Here is a 14399-nt window from a genome sequence, read left to right as displayed (position 1 = left end):
CAGCTGCAACCGTTAAGTAATTTCACCTAGAAGTACAATGCAAACAGTGGTATTCTCTATTTATATACTTGCAAAATTCATTGCTACTTCCAAAGGAATGAATCCAATGAAAAGACACTATTCAGGTCACATGAATGAGCTGCAAACCTCAATACAAATTATGCATTCCGTAAATTTTAATACAAAAAACCCCGCCTGTATCATTTTGAAAACAGAATGACACTAACTGATTACGTCTTTTGATTGTTTGCTTTTAAGCTTGAACAACAAAGATTGCATATTAATAAATTTCACAAGTTTTATTTAACCATCATGTTCGAACTCACCACTAAAAACACCTATTCAGGCTGGCTGCCTAAATTATGTCTACCACAGTAGTATAGGGGGAGTCAGACAAATACCGTTTCGCAGAGGGAGAAGAATTTCCCGGTTTTACAACTCCCAGGTTCAAAACCGAAGCTCGCAAGCTCGCTTCGGTTGAAGTTGGGGTTCCAAAACCGGGAAATGCTGGGTCCCTCTGCGAAACAGTATTTGTCCGACTCCCCCTATACTACTAAGGGGAAGTGGGGAAGGGGAAGGGATTCCTATTAGATAGAAACGACCCCGCTGTTATACCGCCCGAACACCGGCAATGTTTCGAGGAACAAACAAGTGTGCGTGGTTGATGCGTGGTCGGAAAGAAAACTGCGGAAAGAGCTGTGTCGGCGCTTATTGCAGGAAGCACAACTATCAACTCAAGAAAGGGATGAAAATTCCTACCCCATGTCGCGGCTGTGGAGTTGGGGTTTTGTGCGATTACCGTCTTTGCATTTCATGCGGCGGGAGCGCGCTTAAACACCGGCTTATTCACAAACGCAAAAAGGCAAAGAAAAATTTTGAACTTGTTTTGCTCGAGCTCAAGTCAACCCAATTAGAGAGATGAACACCTTCCATCATACAAGTTGGCAATGTCTTCCGTTGACCAAAGGTTTGAAGAAAGTCTGGAAGAAGAACTTGCAAAAATCGATCCAACAACGTTGCAGTATTTAGACCAATTACTTGCAGAAAACGTGCCAGCTGTTAGAAAGGTTGTTCAGAACGTGCTGGATGAACCTATTTCCCAAGAAACGGAGAAGCGTTCGCAAAAACCTTTACGTCCAAAAGCTTACCGACCAAGACCACCTCCCAGGCAAAGAAAGACGCGAAAAATGCAAGAGCTTCTGAGGGAGTACGACCCCTTTCCTGTACAGAACATCCGAACAGTGACAGACTACCAGAATGAGATTCTGGACCTGTTCGATGACGCAACACATGAGGGGGAAGAGAGTAAAGGGCGGCGCTACATTCGATGGCGCTTCATCAGAGGTCTGGAAAAAGACCTAACAACAAACTTTATGGAAAAAATTCGAGAAAACGTTGACACAACGTTTTACATGAGGCATGTTTTCTCGTACCAGCTGCGCAACATTGAAGATGGAACGGTCATTCTGTACTACAAAAACCACGGCTCGCCTTGGATAAACAGATTGGCAGAGGCGGAAGAATGGCTGAGCGAAGAAGAGACGAAACGCCTGGACCATGACAAAATCGAAAGACCATCAACAAAGTGGGAGTTTGTAAGCTCTTTTAATGTTGACCTGAAGGTTGTGATTGACCGCCAACCGTTGTTGGGTACAGGCCCGTAACCGGACTGGCTGCGCAACCTTGCCCATGGCGGGGCGATGGCGGTGTTGGATACCTATCAAGATAACTTGTGTCTATGGCGTTGCATCGCTGTGCACCGAGGAGCGCGTGTCGATCGAAGTACAAAAGCAGCCCGCAGTCTCGCCAAGAGTTTCTACAAACTCAAAACTATGCCAACCGACTGCCCAAAAACGTCTCTGGATGAACTAGACAAGGTTGAAAGGCATCTGAATCAAGGTACAGCGTTTTCGGACTGACTCGGCATCCGGGTGTATGAGCCTGAGAGGGGGGCAGGAGAAGTGGTATGGCACCTTAGACGAAACCCAGCAGCGAGTTTGAAGAACATTCTGACAATCGGTATCTACGAAGGGCACGCGTTCGTCATCAAAGATATTGCCAGGTTGGCCAAAAATTATGCATGCACTCATTGCAGAGCGAGATTCACAAAAGTTTGCAATCTCCAACGCCATTTCCAAACCTGCAGTGCAAGAAAAACGGTAATCGATTGCCCGGGTGAAAGGGTCGAAGCCCCGCAGACAGCTTTCGAGAAAGCTTTCTATCTAAAACACAACGCTTCCAAAGAATCGCTTCAGTGGCTTGATCGAGAAGCCAAGCGGCGGAAAATCCACATCCACCACGCAACGTGCGCGCATGGTGGCGAGCGTTGGATTGAGCGCGCACCTGTCGACGGGTACAACCACGCAACGAAGACTGTATTTCAATACCACGGCTGCCACTGGCACGGGTGTCCAAAATGTTACCCGCAAGATCGCGACAAAATCATTGACCGCAACAACCAAACGCGCGAAGATAGGTACCAAGCCACAATGAAACGCACAAGATTTCTGCGGGAGGCCGGCTACCAAGTTATCCAGGCCTGGGCATGCGAAGTTGCGAAAATCTACGCTGATCCACCGCGGGCCGAAACAAAAAGCTACCCGCATGCGATCTTGTACGATTTCGAGGCGTATGGCGATAATCATCATCGGAAGGAGCCGACGCCCGCGCTCACGATAGAAAACGCGCACGTGCCAATTTCGGTGAGCGTTGGCGACACCCTTGAAAGAGAGCCCACCTACATCTGTGAAAGAGACCCCGTGGAGTTGGTCCGCACGTTTATGGAAGAGCTGGAGAGACGCGAAAAAAACATCCGGGCCCAGGTACGGGCGGAGTTTGTATCAGAAGACACGCACCTGCTGCCAAAAGCGCAGCGACAAAAAATCGATGAATGGTGCAACCAGGTTCCTGTCGTCGGGTTCAACTCAGGCAGTTACGATCTGAATCTGATCAAAAACCACTTCGCTGACCGCCTCGCTGAAACATCCCCCAAAGTCAGAGTGGCAAAAAACGGAACAAAACCATGTTCTTGCTCACTTGGGGATTCCGTTTCCTTGATATCATCAACTACCTTGGGCCGGGGACGAGCTACGAGAAATAGGTGAAAGCCTACGAATGTAAGACAGTGAAATCGTGGTTTACCTACGAATGGTTTGACACCCCCGAAAAGCTTGATTTCCCTGGGCTCCCAAAATACGAGGAGTGGTATTCGAAGCTAAAGGGCGGATACGTTCTCACGCGGGATGAATGGGAGGGGTGCCAGCGACTGTTTAAAGAAAAGGGCATGCGTACCTTCTCAGACTGGCTGCGTTACTACAACAATCTCGATGTGGCTCCTGGCCTTGAGGCTCTGGAAAAGATGAGAAACTTCTACACCGAGAAGGGAATCGACATTCTGAAAGACGCTGTCAGCATCCCAGGCGTGAGTTTACATTACTTGCTCCAGGGAGCGGTTGAGCATGGCACGGAGCTTTACAGCCCAGGCAAAGAAGCGTATGAGATGTTGAAAGAAGCTGTTGTCGGGGGCCCGAGCCTCGTTTTCACAAGGCACCACGAAGTTGATGTCACAGAGATAAGGTCTCATCGAATATCAGAACCGTGTCTTTGCAAAAACATCGTTGGTTTTGACGTCAACGCCCTCTATCTTTCGACCATGCTCAGAGAAATGCCTTGTGGGAAGGAAATGGTCGTGCACTACACCGGCGAGTTCCAAGCGGAGGCGGTTCCTGCACTAACGCACAGGCTCAAAGAAGGAAGTTGGTTTGGATTTGCCAAAGTCGACATCGAGATTCCGGAGAGCTTGCGTCCAAAGTTTGAGGAGATGTGTCCTTTCTTTTACAACAAAACGGTTCCTGCCGAAGCTGTGCCAAAAGATATGGCTGATTACTTAGCTCGAACCGGCAGAAAGCGCGGAGACGGAAAAAATCTTGTGGGGGCGCTGTCTGCAGAACGGTTGTTGGTGTACGCCCCTCTGCTGCTGTGGTACGTGAACCACGGGGTGGTAGTCATAAAGGTTTACAGAACAATCGACTACCAACCGGCCAAGATCTTCCCCTGGTTCGTGAAGCAGGTGACGGAGGCGCGCCGGACAGGAGACGTGGACGAAAGCAAGGCGCTGCTCGCTGAAGTGTTCAAACTGCTGGGAAACAGCGCGTACGGGAAGCTCATTGAAGCTTTGGAGCGGCAAATGAACGTGATTTACACAAAAGACGAGAAGGTAGTCGACAGAGCCTTGCGAAGCGCGTATTACTCTGATCTTAACGAGATCGGGCAGGCGTATGAGTTGGAAAGCCGGAAGCCTCGGATCACAATCAGACGGCCGTTTCAGGTCGGAATCGCTATCTATCTGCTGGCAAAGCTGCGGATGCTAGAGTTCTATTACGACTTTCTCGACAAATATATTGACAGAAGAGATTTTGAGCTGATCCAGATGGACACGGACAGTAACTACATGGCCATCTCAGCAAAGCGGCTCGAAGACATTGTTCGGCCGGATCTGAAGCCAGAATTCGAGGCGCAAAAAACTCAGTGGCTCGCTTGGGACAAGTGGAGCGGCCACACCCCAGGTCTCTTCAAGCTTGAGTGTGAGGGCAGCCAGATGATCACACTCTGCTCGAAGTGTTATTTCGTCGACGAAGCAGAGGGCGAAAAAAAGAAGTTTAGCACGAAGGGGATGTCGAAGAAGCGGAACGAGATCACGTGGCAGCGTTTTAAGGCAGCGCTGGAAGGCAGCAAGGATATGGCAACCAACAGAGGTTTCAGGATGCGGGACGGGCAGATGGTCACTTACGAGCAGCAGAAGCTGGGACTGAGCGCTTATTACGACAAGCGGTGGGTGCTGCCCGATGGGATACACACCGAACCAATCGAATTTCATATTTAGTTCGCGTCAGCCGAAGGCGTGTTTGGAGGGGAGAGTGTTAGCCAGTTGATAAATTTTATGAGATCGATCTTGTCATCTCGCGACCTGTCCACGATCCAGTCGATAAGTTTTATGGGTTCGTTCTTGTATTGTTCTCGATCGTTTTGATACTCCGTGGCCGCCTCACCAATCATGAAAAGTTCTTTTTTGTGGTCGAGAACAAATTCATGGAAACGCTCTGCAAAATACTTGACTTCTTCGTCGTAGCTCTTTTCTTTTTCTTTCGCGGAAAACTCAATAGCCCAGTAAAGAAAATCCTCGACGGGCACAATGGCTGACATGGCGAGATATAATGGATTCCTTTTTCTTCAAAATAAAAAATTCCCGGCAGCGTTACGGTTACACCAGCTTTGATCTATTGCCTACATTAACGGATGATGAACTTAGAGAGTTGGAAGCCGAAGTTTCAAAGTGGCTCTGGGGTTAATTGTGTGTTTGGAGGGACAACTAGCAGTTCTTCACGCACGAAGCCGCGCTTGGGACCGTCGTGCAAATAGTAGATAACAGGTTGATCCGGTTTGGTAAAAGATATTTCAATGCTGTAAACTTTCAAAGACCAGATTGGATCTGTGGCTCTTTTTACACCGCCTTCAAGCTCCCCGGGCTGGTAGAGATAACGAACTTGGACAAGGGAGGGGAGAATTTTTCGCTTTTTCCAACAGGCCTTGAATAAGATGTCGATGGCCTTGCATAAACAGATTTTTCTTTGATGGCGACGGCGGGTTTCTTGCCGATAAGGCTTGTGACCTCGTTGTTCAAAGCCGAAACAACTTCAGGAAGTCTTTTCACCCAGGCAGTTGACCGCTGGCCATCAGGAAGTCGCATTTCCACGGCGTACTGGTGCCCGAACAAGCGCTCAGCCAGGGTGCGGTTGAAACGTTCAACAATGGCCTGGTCGCGGTGAATGTCAACGCGCCCGCGCCGGATATATGTTTTGTGCTTTTCCATCTCTTTTGTGACAGCTCCCATGAATTCGCGCCCAGGGTCAACCTGCAGAATTTGAGGCCATTTAAGAGGCGCGCGCTTGTAAATCTTCTGAAAGGGCTGGGCGACCTCATAGCGGCTGGCCACGTCGACAACGGTCAGCGCGTATTTGTAAACTTTGCGGCCACGAGGCAGTTTGTCATGCGGCAGAAAAAGAAGGTCTGCCTGGTGGACCGAGTTGGGTGTGGGAATGTAAAATTTCGGCCGAGGAATTCGCCTCGGCGCGGGGAGGAATATCTGCCAGAGCGCTTGCCTGATCACCCACCTTTTTGCGGTTTCTTCAGGTACCTTGGCGGCCTCGGCTAATTTTTTGATCGCGGCGATACCTTTCCAGTTTGCGAGTTTGGCGTCCATAGCGTTACTATTAGTAAGGGCGTAGAAAAGTTTAAAGGAACCGGAAGGCTGCGTAGCCCAGAGCGAGCGCCCCGACCCCCACGAACATGAGTTCACCATTTTTCTGCTGCTCGCTTGGTTGATAGAAATCTGAGAACTTGGGCTCTTTGGGGGGTATCATTCGTTCGTCAGGATGCGCCTGGTTGTAGAGTTTGAAGACATAGTCCGTGTTGGTGAAGTTCTGCTTGGCCTCCGCCTTTATTTGCGCGTTGGTCGCAATCCAGTCGAGAAGATGGGTGCGGTCGCGCATGTATTTGGCGTAAGCCGCTTGGTACGCCTCGAGAGCTTTGTCATGGCGCTTTTTTTCTTCAAGTGCAGCTTTGTCGCCCCCACCAAGCGCCCTCGCCAGATAATTTCCACCGATAAAAGCCGCGGCGTTCAACACAGCCCCACCAACCATAATCGCGATGCTCGCCATGGTGTTATATATCAGAGTCCTTTTTTCAAATCATTAATTTCAAACGCTGGTGGGAAGGATTTTTTGGTCCTCGAGGTACTGTTTGAGCGCAATGCTGCCCGCCACGACGACGGTGAACTTCACGTAATTCATCGCACTGCTGCTGGGATCAGAAGTAAAATTCTCTTTTACAACCTTTTTTGTGGCCCACCCGATGCCAGCGGCTAAGCCAGTGAGGGTAGCGGCGTCCATGATGGTCTTAACAAGCTTGTTGTCTGACATGATAGCGGTTGATATAAGTAAAAACAAAAGTTTAAAATAAATTAATCTGTCTTTTCCGCGACTTCTTTTTCCTCTTCTATTCTTCTTATTTCTTCCTCTATTTCTTTTCTTCTTGCCTTTTCTTCGGCCGTTTCACACAGTGTTACCTTGAGAAGATCGAAGACTGTATCAAAAACCTCTACGTTGAAGTCGTACCATACCAGCCCTATACCAAAAATTGCGGCTGAAGAGATGAGAATCTGTGGAAAGTCAACTTTTGGCATAGTGATATACTTTACACTAGAAAGTTTAAATCATTTTTTTCAAACCTTTTGGCTGTGTTGCGCGAGCAGGTTCTGGCTCAACACGCGCGGGCTCAGGTGCGAATGCGGCCTTGAGCTCTTCCCGTTTGTAATAAATCCCGACCAGTGAAACGACTAAGCTGCCAACAGCAAGCCATTGGGTGGTGCTGAGGCTGCTATTCTTTTCCCCGCTGCACTTTGGGTTTTCGCCTTCTGTAGTCGGGGCTGGCTCGGGAGCAGCTGTGGCGGCTTTCGCCTTGTTGTTCGCCATATAAGCCTCTGCTCCTTTTTTCTGTTGCTCCTGGGCCAGCCGCGTTCTTTCAGCAACCAATTTGCCAGCAGCCACACGCTTGGGATTTTTCACACGCTGCGTGGTTGCAGTCGGAGTTGTCGCTTGCTCTGTGATATCACCGGCAGGTGATGTCTGGGTCTCGATCTGAGGGGTGCTCTCGGATTGTTCGGTAGACATTCTGAAACAAATGTGTATGGTGAGCAAATATAATAATGCTTAGAAATTACTCTGCGGTCGTTCTGCAATCACTCAGTGGGCGTTGAGGATTGCTGTTGAGGAATTCCTTCCAATTTCTGTTCGCCCTTTCTCTCCAAATGCGAGTTAAAATCAATATGTTTTGTGGTGATCAGTACCGCGTTGGCCGCAGCAAGAAACCGGCCGCACTTCAAAGCAAGGTTGCCGGCCAGATTGGAGAGCTCTTTGTTTATGATGTAGTCGTTTCTGAGTTCTTTTTGGTAAGCGTCGATGTCTTTAATGTTGACGGTCATTCTGACCGCTTTGGATACAAGAAAAATAAAGCTGTCGATCAAACTTTCTGTTGTCTTTGAGCCCACGTATGTCTCGTACCTTTTGGTGTATTTCTCGACATCTTTGTCGCTCAGGCGCTTCACCTGCTCGTGGGTTAACTGCACTCCGATGGCCTCTTTGGTTTTTCCTGTAGACACCAGCACGGCCAGCTGCTCACGAAGAGCAGGAAAGTCAGGTCCGGGGGCGGTTGGAACTATGCCACCTGCTGGAGCACTCGGCGGCTCGGGCTCGGTTTGAAGTAGGTTCATAACTTCTGCTAACGCGGCCTCTTCTTCAGCCATTGTTCAAGGATATATTCAACTTTCATTCTTTTATTCAAAATAACTTTACCCCGTAGGGGTGGCAAAGCGAAAACACAAGATAAGAGAACTTTCGGTCTTTGAGCTTTGAAACCAGACCTTTGTACTCATCCTGAGAGAGTTCGCCGGCGTAATCATCAAAAATGTCTTTCGTGGTCTTGGCCGAGGGTGTGTAAAAGAGAATGATCGCCGCCACGTTCTCCCGGAACGAGGCTGTTATGCCGGTCATCTTCTGGGTCAGCACCCAAACGCTGATGCCCATATGTCGAGCAGAAAAGGCGAGATTCACCAGCTCGCCTGTACGCCCTTTCACATCTTTTGAGGCTGCGCAGTCATCGAGGATTATGAGTGTGTTGGCGCCCTCGAAAAGCCATCTCACTAGCTTCAACCACTTTTCCACGTTGTGCTGCTCGCATACTATCACATCCATTCTTGGATCATTTTCACCAATTCTGTGGTAGGTCTTGTTGTGCGCGAGTGTCGGGCAGATGAGCACGATGTAGTCGAACTTGAAGCGGAAAGGGCCGTAGATCTGGTCCAACACAAACCTTGATTTGCCTGAATTAGTCGGTCCCACAATGAGAGCGTTGAAGGGTATCTTGCTTGGGTCCATGTAATATTTAAAACTGTAAAGATTCTAGCTGTCTGTCCATAATGTTGAACTGGGAGTCGGAGATTACGAATACATGGCATTTCATGTCGCCTGCGCCTTCGGCTTTCTGCTCAATTTCCAGCTGGACACCGTCTGTACTGTTCACAATGCGGGTGCCGCTGCCGTGCATCGACTGATCTGCCATGGAGCACATGTCAATCACAAGCCCGAACTTATCACCGGTGTAAAACTTTGTCGCATTCATGTGCTCAGTTTTATTTTTTTCTTTCACAAAGAAGCGGTGGGCCTCTTCCCACATGTCCTTGCCTTCGATGCCGTCGATGAAAAGCATGTTGGGCGAGCCGTTGACCGTGACGCTGACTTTCGTCAGATCCGGGAAGATGAATTTTTCTGAATCTCTGTCGCCCGCAGTATACGGCTCTACAAACAGGAGGAGAAGGGCTTTTAGTGACCTTCTTTGGGCGTTGACTTTGATGTTGATCCTCGTGTCAGTTCCTTTTTTGAAAGACACCTCTTTGTCATGCATCATCATGGTCGTAAGTGAACTCTTTGCCGCTGGAGTAAACGCTGTGTGCCTCGTCCGCCAGAGTCTTGCTGCGGATAATTTCGTACTCGAGCTGGATGTTGGTCAGCTTGTATTTCAGCTGGGCTGTGTCGGAGCCTCTGACCACATGTATAGCGTCAGCAAGTTTTACATCGAACGTGAGGTCGTTGTAAAGGCCTGGGGGTAGAAAACACCGTGGTTGGTTAAAATCTGGTGGTCAAGCCTGATCCGGTACTTGCTTCCGTATACCTCATTCAGCTTGTTTTCAGCGTCGACGCCCGAGGTTTTCTTGTCTCCCGCGCCTGAGCGGATCTTGCATAGATCCTCGCTCTGAATCCCTTCGCGGAGCATGTTGTCTCACTTTTCCTGCGAAAGGAAAAGGTCTTCGAAAGTTTTGTAGATGTCATATCCAACCGTGTCTTGCAGGATAGTGCCTGCAAACTTCACGACCAGCCTGTCAACGAGCGCCCGCGTGATGTTCTGAACAAGGAAGTTGTTGGCGTGCCCTCCAGAAATGTCGATGTCAAAGCGAAGCGCTAGCAAGCCCGGCACCAGAACCTCATTCTCTTTCAGCTTGGGCACGGAAACATAAATCTTATCGCCGGCGTTGGCTTCAGCGCGGATAAAGGTGATTCGCTTGACCGCGCGCTCGGCCTGCATGGCGTGTAATGTCTTCTCGTTGTACGTTGGGCGAAGGTTCTCTGGCACTGACATTTCGTATAATAAACCGGTGATTATTTTCTAATTTAAAAATAACAGAATTGAAAAATATTATTGCTATGGCGACAGGCGGTGGCGAATTTGGTTACGAAGACCCGGACCTTGACAATCGGGTTCACCCCGATGATGATGATGATGATGAGGAACAAGAGGTTGAGAGAACCCAACCTTTTCAGCCAGGCGCGGAATCCACTCCCTACCAACCTGGCGCCCCCTACCACGTGGGTGAACAAATGGAAATGTGTACAATGCAGCACGAGCAGTCCGGCCTGCCTGACACTTCTTATCAGGAAGAAACCCCTTCGCTCGGTGATTTTATACATACCGATGACAAACCGGCCATGCTTGAAAGGGCAAAAGAAAAAATCAGAAGATGGTTCCCGAAGGTAGACTTCAAAACATTGGGCCCAATTGGTTTCAGCAAAAAAGGTAATGAATCTGAGATCGTTTCATTTGGTCCCAGGGGCGGGGTGAGTCCAAAATTATCAAGATTGGCGACCAAGGGTTACAAAAAGCTTTCACAGACGCAAAAAAAAGCAGCTCTGGGGCCAACAGCTGAAGACATCATAGCTGAAGACCGCGACACCATCAGAGAACAACGCCAAAGGCTGATAGAGGCAGAGATCCAACTACAACAGGCGGAAACACTCTCTTCGCAAAGAGAAGAAAAGAAAGAAGTGGAAGTCCTGAGACGTAAAATCGAGCAAACTAATGCTCAGATTGATGCCATTCAGGATCAACAAGGTTCGAATCTTGAAAGTGAAGCAGAACTGCGCAGGCTAAAGCAACTGCAAGAGAATTTACAAACCGATCTTGAAAACAAGAAAAAAAATTGGACTCGCTTACAAAAGTAGCAAGAAACAGAGAAAAGGAACAAGCCAAGGTTGACAGACTCAGGGCCAGCCTCGCAGCAAAAGAAAGTGAAACAAACGCCATGGAAGAAAGGCTAAACCAAACAAAACCGTTGGACGACCTGAAAGAGCAGGAAAGCGAGCTGCAGCGCCAAAACGAGGAAGACCAGGCGATCATCCAAGATGAGAATGCCTCGCCCTCCGACAAAGAAGCCGCAGAAGGCAGAGTGGCAGAAAGAAACGAGGAGCTCGCGCGTTTGCAAACTCAGGTTGCGGAAAGGGAAAGGGCGCGGCCTCTCTTGGAAAGGGTCAAAGAGATCTTCAAAAAAAATGGTGTGACATTGACCGCTGTTCTTCTTGCCGCAGGGGTTACAATAGGGTCTGTCGTCGGAGCCCTCACCAGAGGTTTGAAAGCCACCGGCAAGGCTTTGGGGAAAGACCTAAAAGATATTGGCACGAAACTTGGTTCTCTGCTACCCGGGCTAATTGGGTCGATTGTGAGCTTTCTATTCAAAGCTGCGGGCCAAGCCATCGGGTTTCTGGCCGAGCACACCTGCTTATTCTTGCCGCGGTGGCCTTTTTGTTCGAAAAATATCTTAATAAGCGGCGTTAACTTTACCGTCAAGCCATGAACAGCAAAGCCGAGAATCCTACTACGCCAACAATGACAGTTGTTTTGTTTATTTCGTGTTGCGGTGTTTTGTCTCGAGCCGTTGGCTCTATTTTTTGCGCCGTTGGCTGTGCTTACTGAGTTTCGGGCGAAGCTGATTTTTTCGATTCGGCAGTTGCGGCTTTGTGCATCGGGTTGGAAGGATGGCTGTTAGGTTGGTTAATTTTTGACGGGCCGCCTGCCATTAGTTTGAGCGCAGCTTTTTTGTGTCTGGATTTACCTCGTTGTTGACCCCAAGTTTCATCCCGGAGACCGCCTGTTTCAGCTTGTTGTTGTAACCGATTGTGCTTTCGGTGTTGATTATCATTTGCGCGGGCATAAGCCAGGCCATGGGGGCTACAGCAAGATTGAGCCTAACCTTCGCTTGATCCACCGCGAGCTGGTACCTTTGCACGCTCTTGGCCAAGTTGGGCTGTCTGATCGCGTCTTCCATCAGCACCAGGAACTCGCTCTGGGCTTCTTTCACCCGGCCGCCAGAGCCGAGAATACTACTTCTCACGTTCACCTGCGCGCCCAGGATGCAGCAAACGAAAGCCTCGATTGACTGGTTGATTCTCGACAACCCCGCCTGCGTCAAACCGGCGGCTCTGTTTGGGGCGAACGAGTCATACTGGGCCACGGCATCAGGTTCAATGAAAGAAAGCAGATTTCCTTTGTTTGCCGCACCGCCTTCATCACTGAATTTATAGAACCCTCCTGGATAAGCGGTTCCTGTTTTCAATGGCCCGTGCCCTGTCACGCCAAGGTATACACTTCCCAAGCCGTGGTTTTTCCCTTGTGTGAAGCGAAAATCGTTCGAGGGGTCTATGCCGAACTCGTCGCATAGCCTTTTGTACAAAGCAACGTCATAATGATTATTCATTTGGCTGAACGTCGGGTCTCCGGGCAAAGCGCTTATGCTCTGAATACCTCCTAGCTGGTAAAAAATGCGCCTGACTGTGAAGTACACGTGGAAGATATCAAATGCTCTTATCTGCGGAGGGAGATTTAGCCCGCTGTCAAAGATTTCGCGAGAAATTCCGCACCCCTGTGTCGCGCAGAAAACTGCGAAGTTGAGCTGTTGCGGCCAATATTTCATGTCAGGCCCTCCTAACCAGTGTTTTGATTCGGTTCCAGAAGTGTGCCTGAGTTTGGTTTTTTGGAATATTTCTCTGAATTTTGTCGTGAAATATTGGTCAGGCGTGACGTAGATTTTGATTTCGGCGTTGAATATTTTTTTTCAAGCTTGGCGCTTTGCCGTCGAAAGGTACCGCAGGGATGGGCAAGGAAACTTTTGAACCAAGTGGCGACAATTGATAAGGAAAACCTCCGCTGTCTCCCAAACCAAGCGCTTGTGTCATTTCCGCGCTCCAATACCGCCTGTCTGAGCCGAAGACGCTTTGTAACGAGCCTTCGCTTTCTTTGAAAAACACCTCTGCTGTTGCGTTATTTTTCTCGTCGATGCTTTCTTGTGAAACGAACCGGCTTTTGTCTGCTTTTGGAAAGTGGTTTAAAAAATTTGTCCACACCTTTTTCTTCGCGGCATCCGCTTTTTTCACAAACTCAGGATCTTTCCACAAATTCGCCATCTTATTTGGACACAATTTTGTTCGTTAAATATAAAAATGGTTGTTCTCACTATTGTCACACAACAGAACGGAGAGACTATCTATTTTGAAGAGCCGATACCGAAAGTACATTTCATGAAACTCATATCTTGTAGTTTATTCAACAGCTGGGACACTTTGAAAAAAGAAGGTTCAGCCACCTTGGGAAATAAAGACAAAGATATAGCTTTTTCAATCAGTAAAATAATGCCAGGGCATTATAGTTTAGAAAGAATGGCAAAAGAAATAGAAGGTATGTTCGACAAATATAAATATAAAGAGTTGCAAACAGCAATAAATCAACCTGTTAGTCAGCTTGTAATCAGAAATTTGCGGAAAAAACCGATTGAACTTGATCACGATTTAGCCACTTTGCTTGGTATTGGGCGAAAGTTGTCGCCTATAACCTTTGTAAAACGGCTTACATCTCCAACGACATATTTCATTCATTGTGATTTGATCGACACAGAACGGAATCTGTTTAATAGCAAAAGGTCAGATGTCTTAGCCCTGTTTGATGTGAAAGGGAAGCCTTTTGAAAAGGTAAGCTACCACGGTTCTCCGCAACAGGTTTTGCGAGAGTGTTCTACAGACGAGTTTATAAATAGCATCCCCATTAGCGTGAAAGATGAAAATAGCGAACTCTTTGATTTCAAAGGCCTCCCACTTCTTTTTGAATTAGAGTTAACTTAAATTTCTTTATATACGCAATGTCTTCAGCAAATCTTTTACCTCCAAGCGCGCCGCCTGCCGAGCCTCTCTATCCAGGACTGGCGGCGCCTTCTGAAAATTTCCGCTTGCAAAAGATCAACGAGATTTCAAACACTTTGGACCATGAGGTCAGCCACTATCGCCTCGTTGCTAAAAAATACAAACGGACGAGAAAGTTCGTTAATTGGAGTGCCACCAGCTCCAGTGTTCTCTCGGCAGCTTTTTCCAGCGCTAGTTTTGGCTCCGCCCTGTCTTTGGTTGGCCTGCCGGTAACAGTTCCTTTAGGCGGCGCTGGGGGGTGTTTCGCTCTCGTTTCTTCGGGGCTGA

At 48.4% G+C, this 14399-nt stretch overlaps 2 pseudogenes; both read right to left on the bottom strand.

The window, feature by feature from the left end:
- Nucleotides 1-8855: 8855 nt before the first annotated feature.
- Nucleotides 8856-10248, bottom strand: LOC149104781 (uncharacterized; annotated as a pseudogene).
- Nucleotides 10249-11849: 1601 nt separating this feature from the next.
- On the bottom strand, nucleotides 11850-13230 carry LOC149104780 (uncharacterized; annotated as a pseudogene).
- Nucleotides 13231-14399: the final 1169 nt, after the last annotated feature.

This window comes from Orbicella faveolata, unplaced genomic scaffold, assembly GCF_042242905.1.
Source record: "Orbicella faveolata isolate gen_17 unplaced genomic scaffold, um_ofav_v1 contig_34, whole genome shotgun sequence".
In the NCBI taxonomy this organism is placed as follows: domain Eukaryota; kingdom Metazoa; phylum Cnidaria; class Anthozoa; order Scleractinia; family Merulinidae; genus Orbicella; species Orbicella faveolata.
This window is presented reverse-complemented; position numbering and strand designations above follow the sequence as displayed.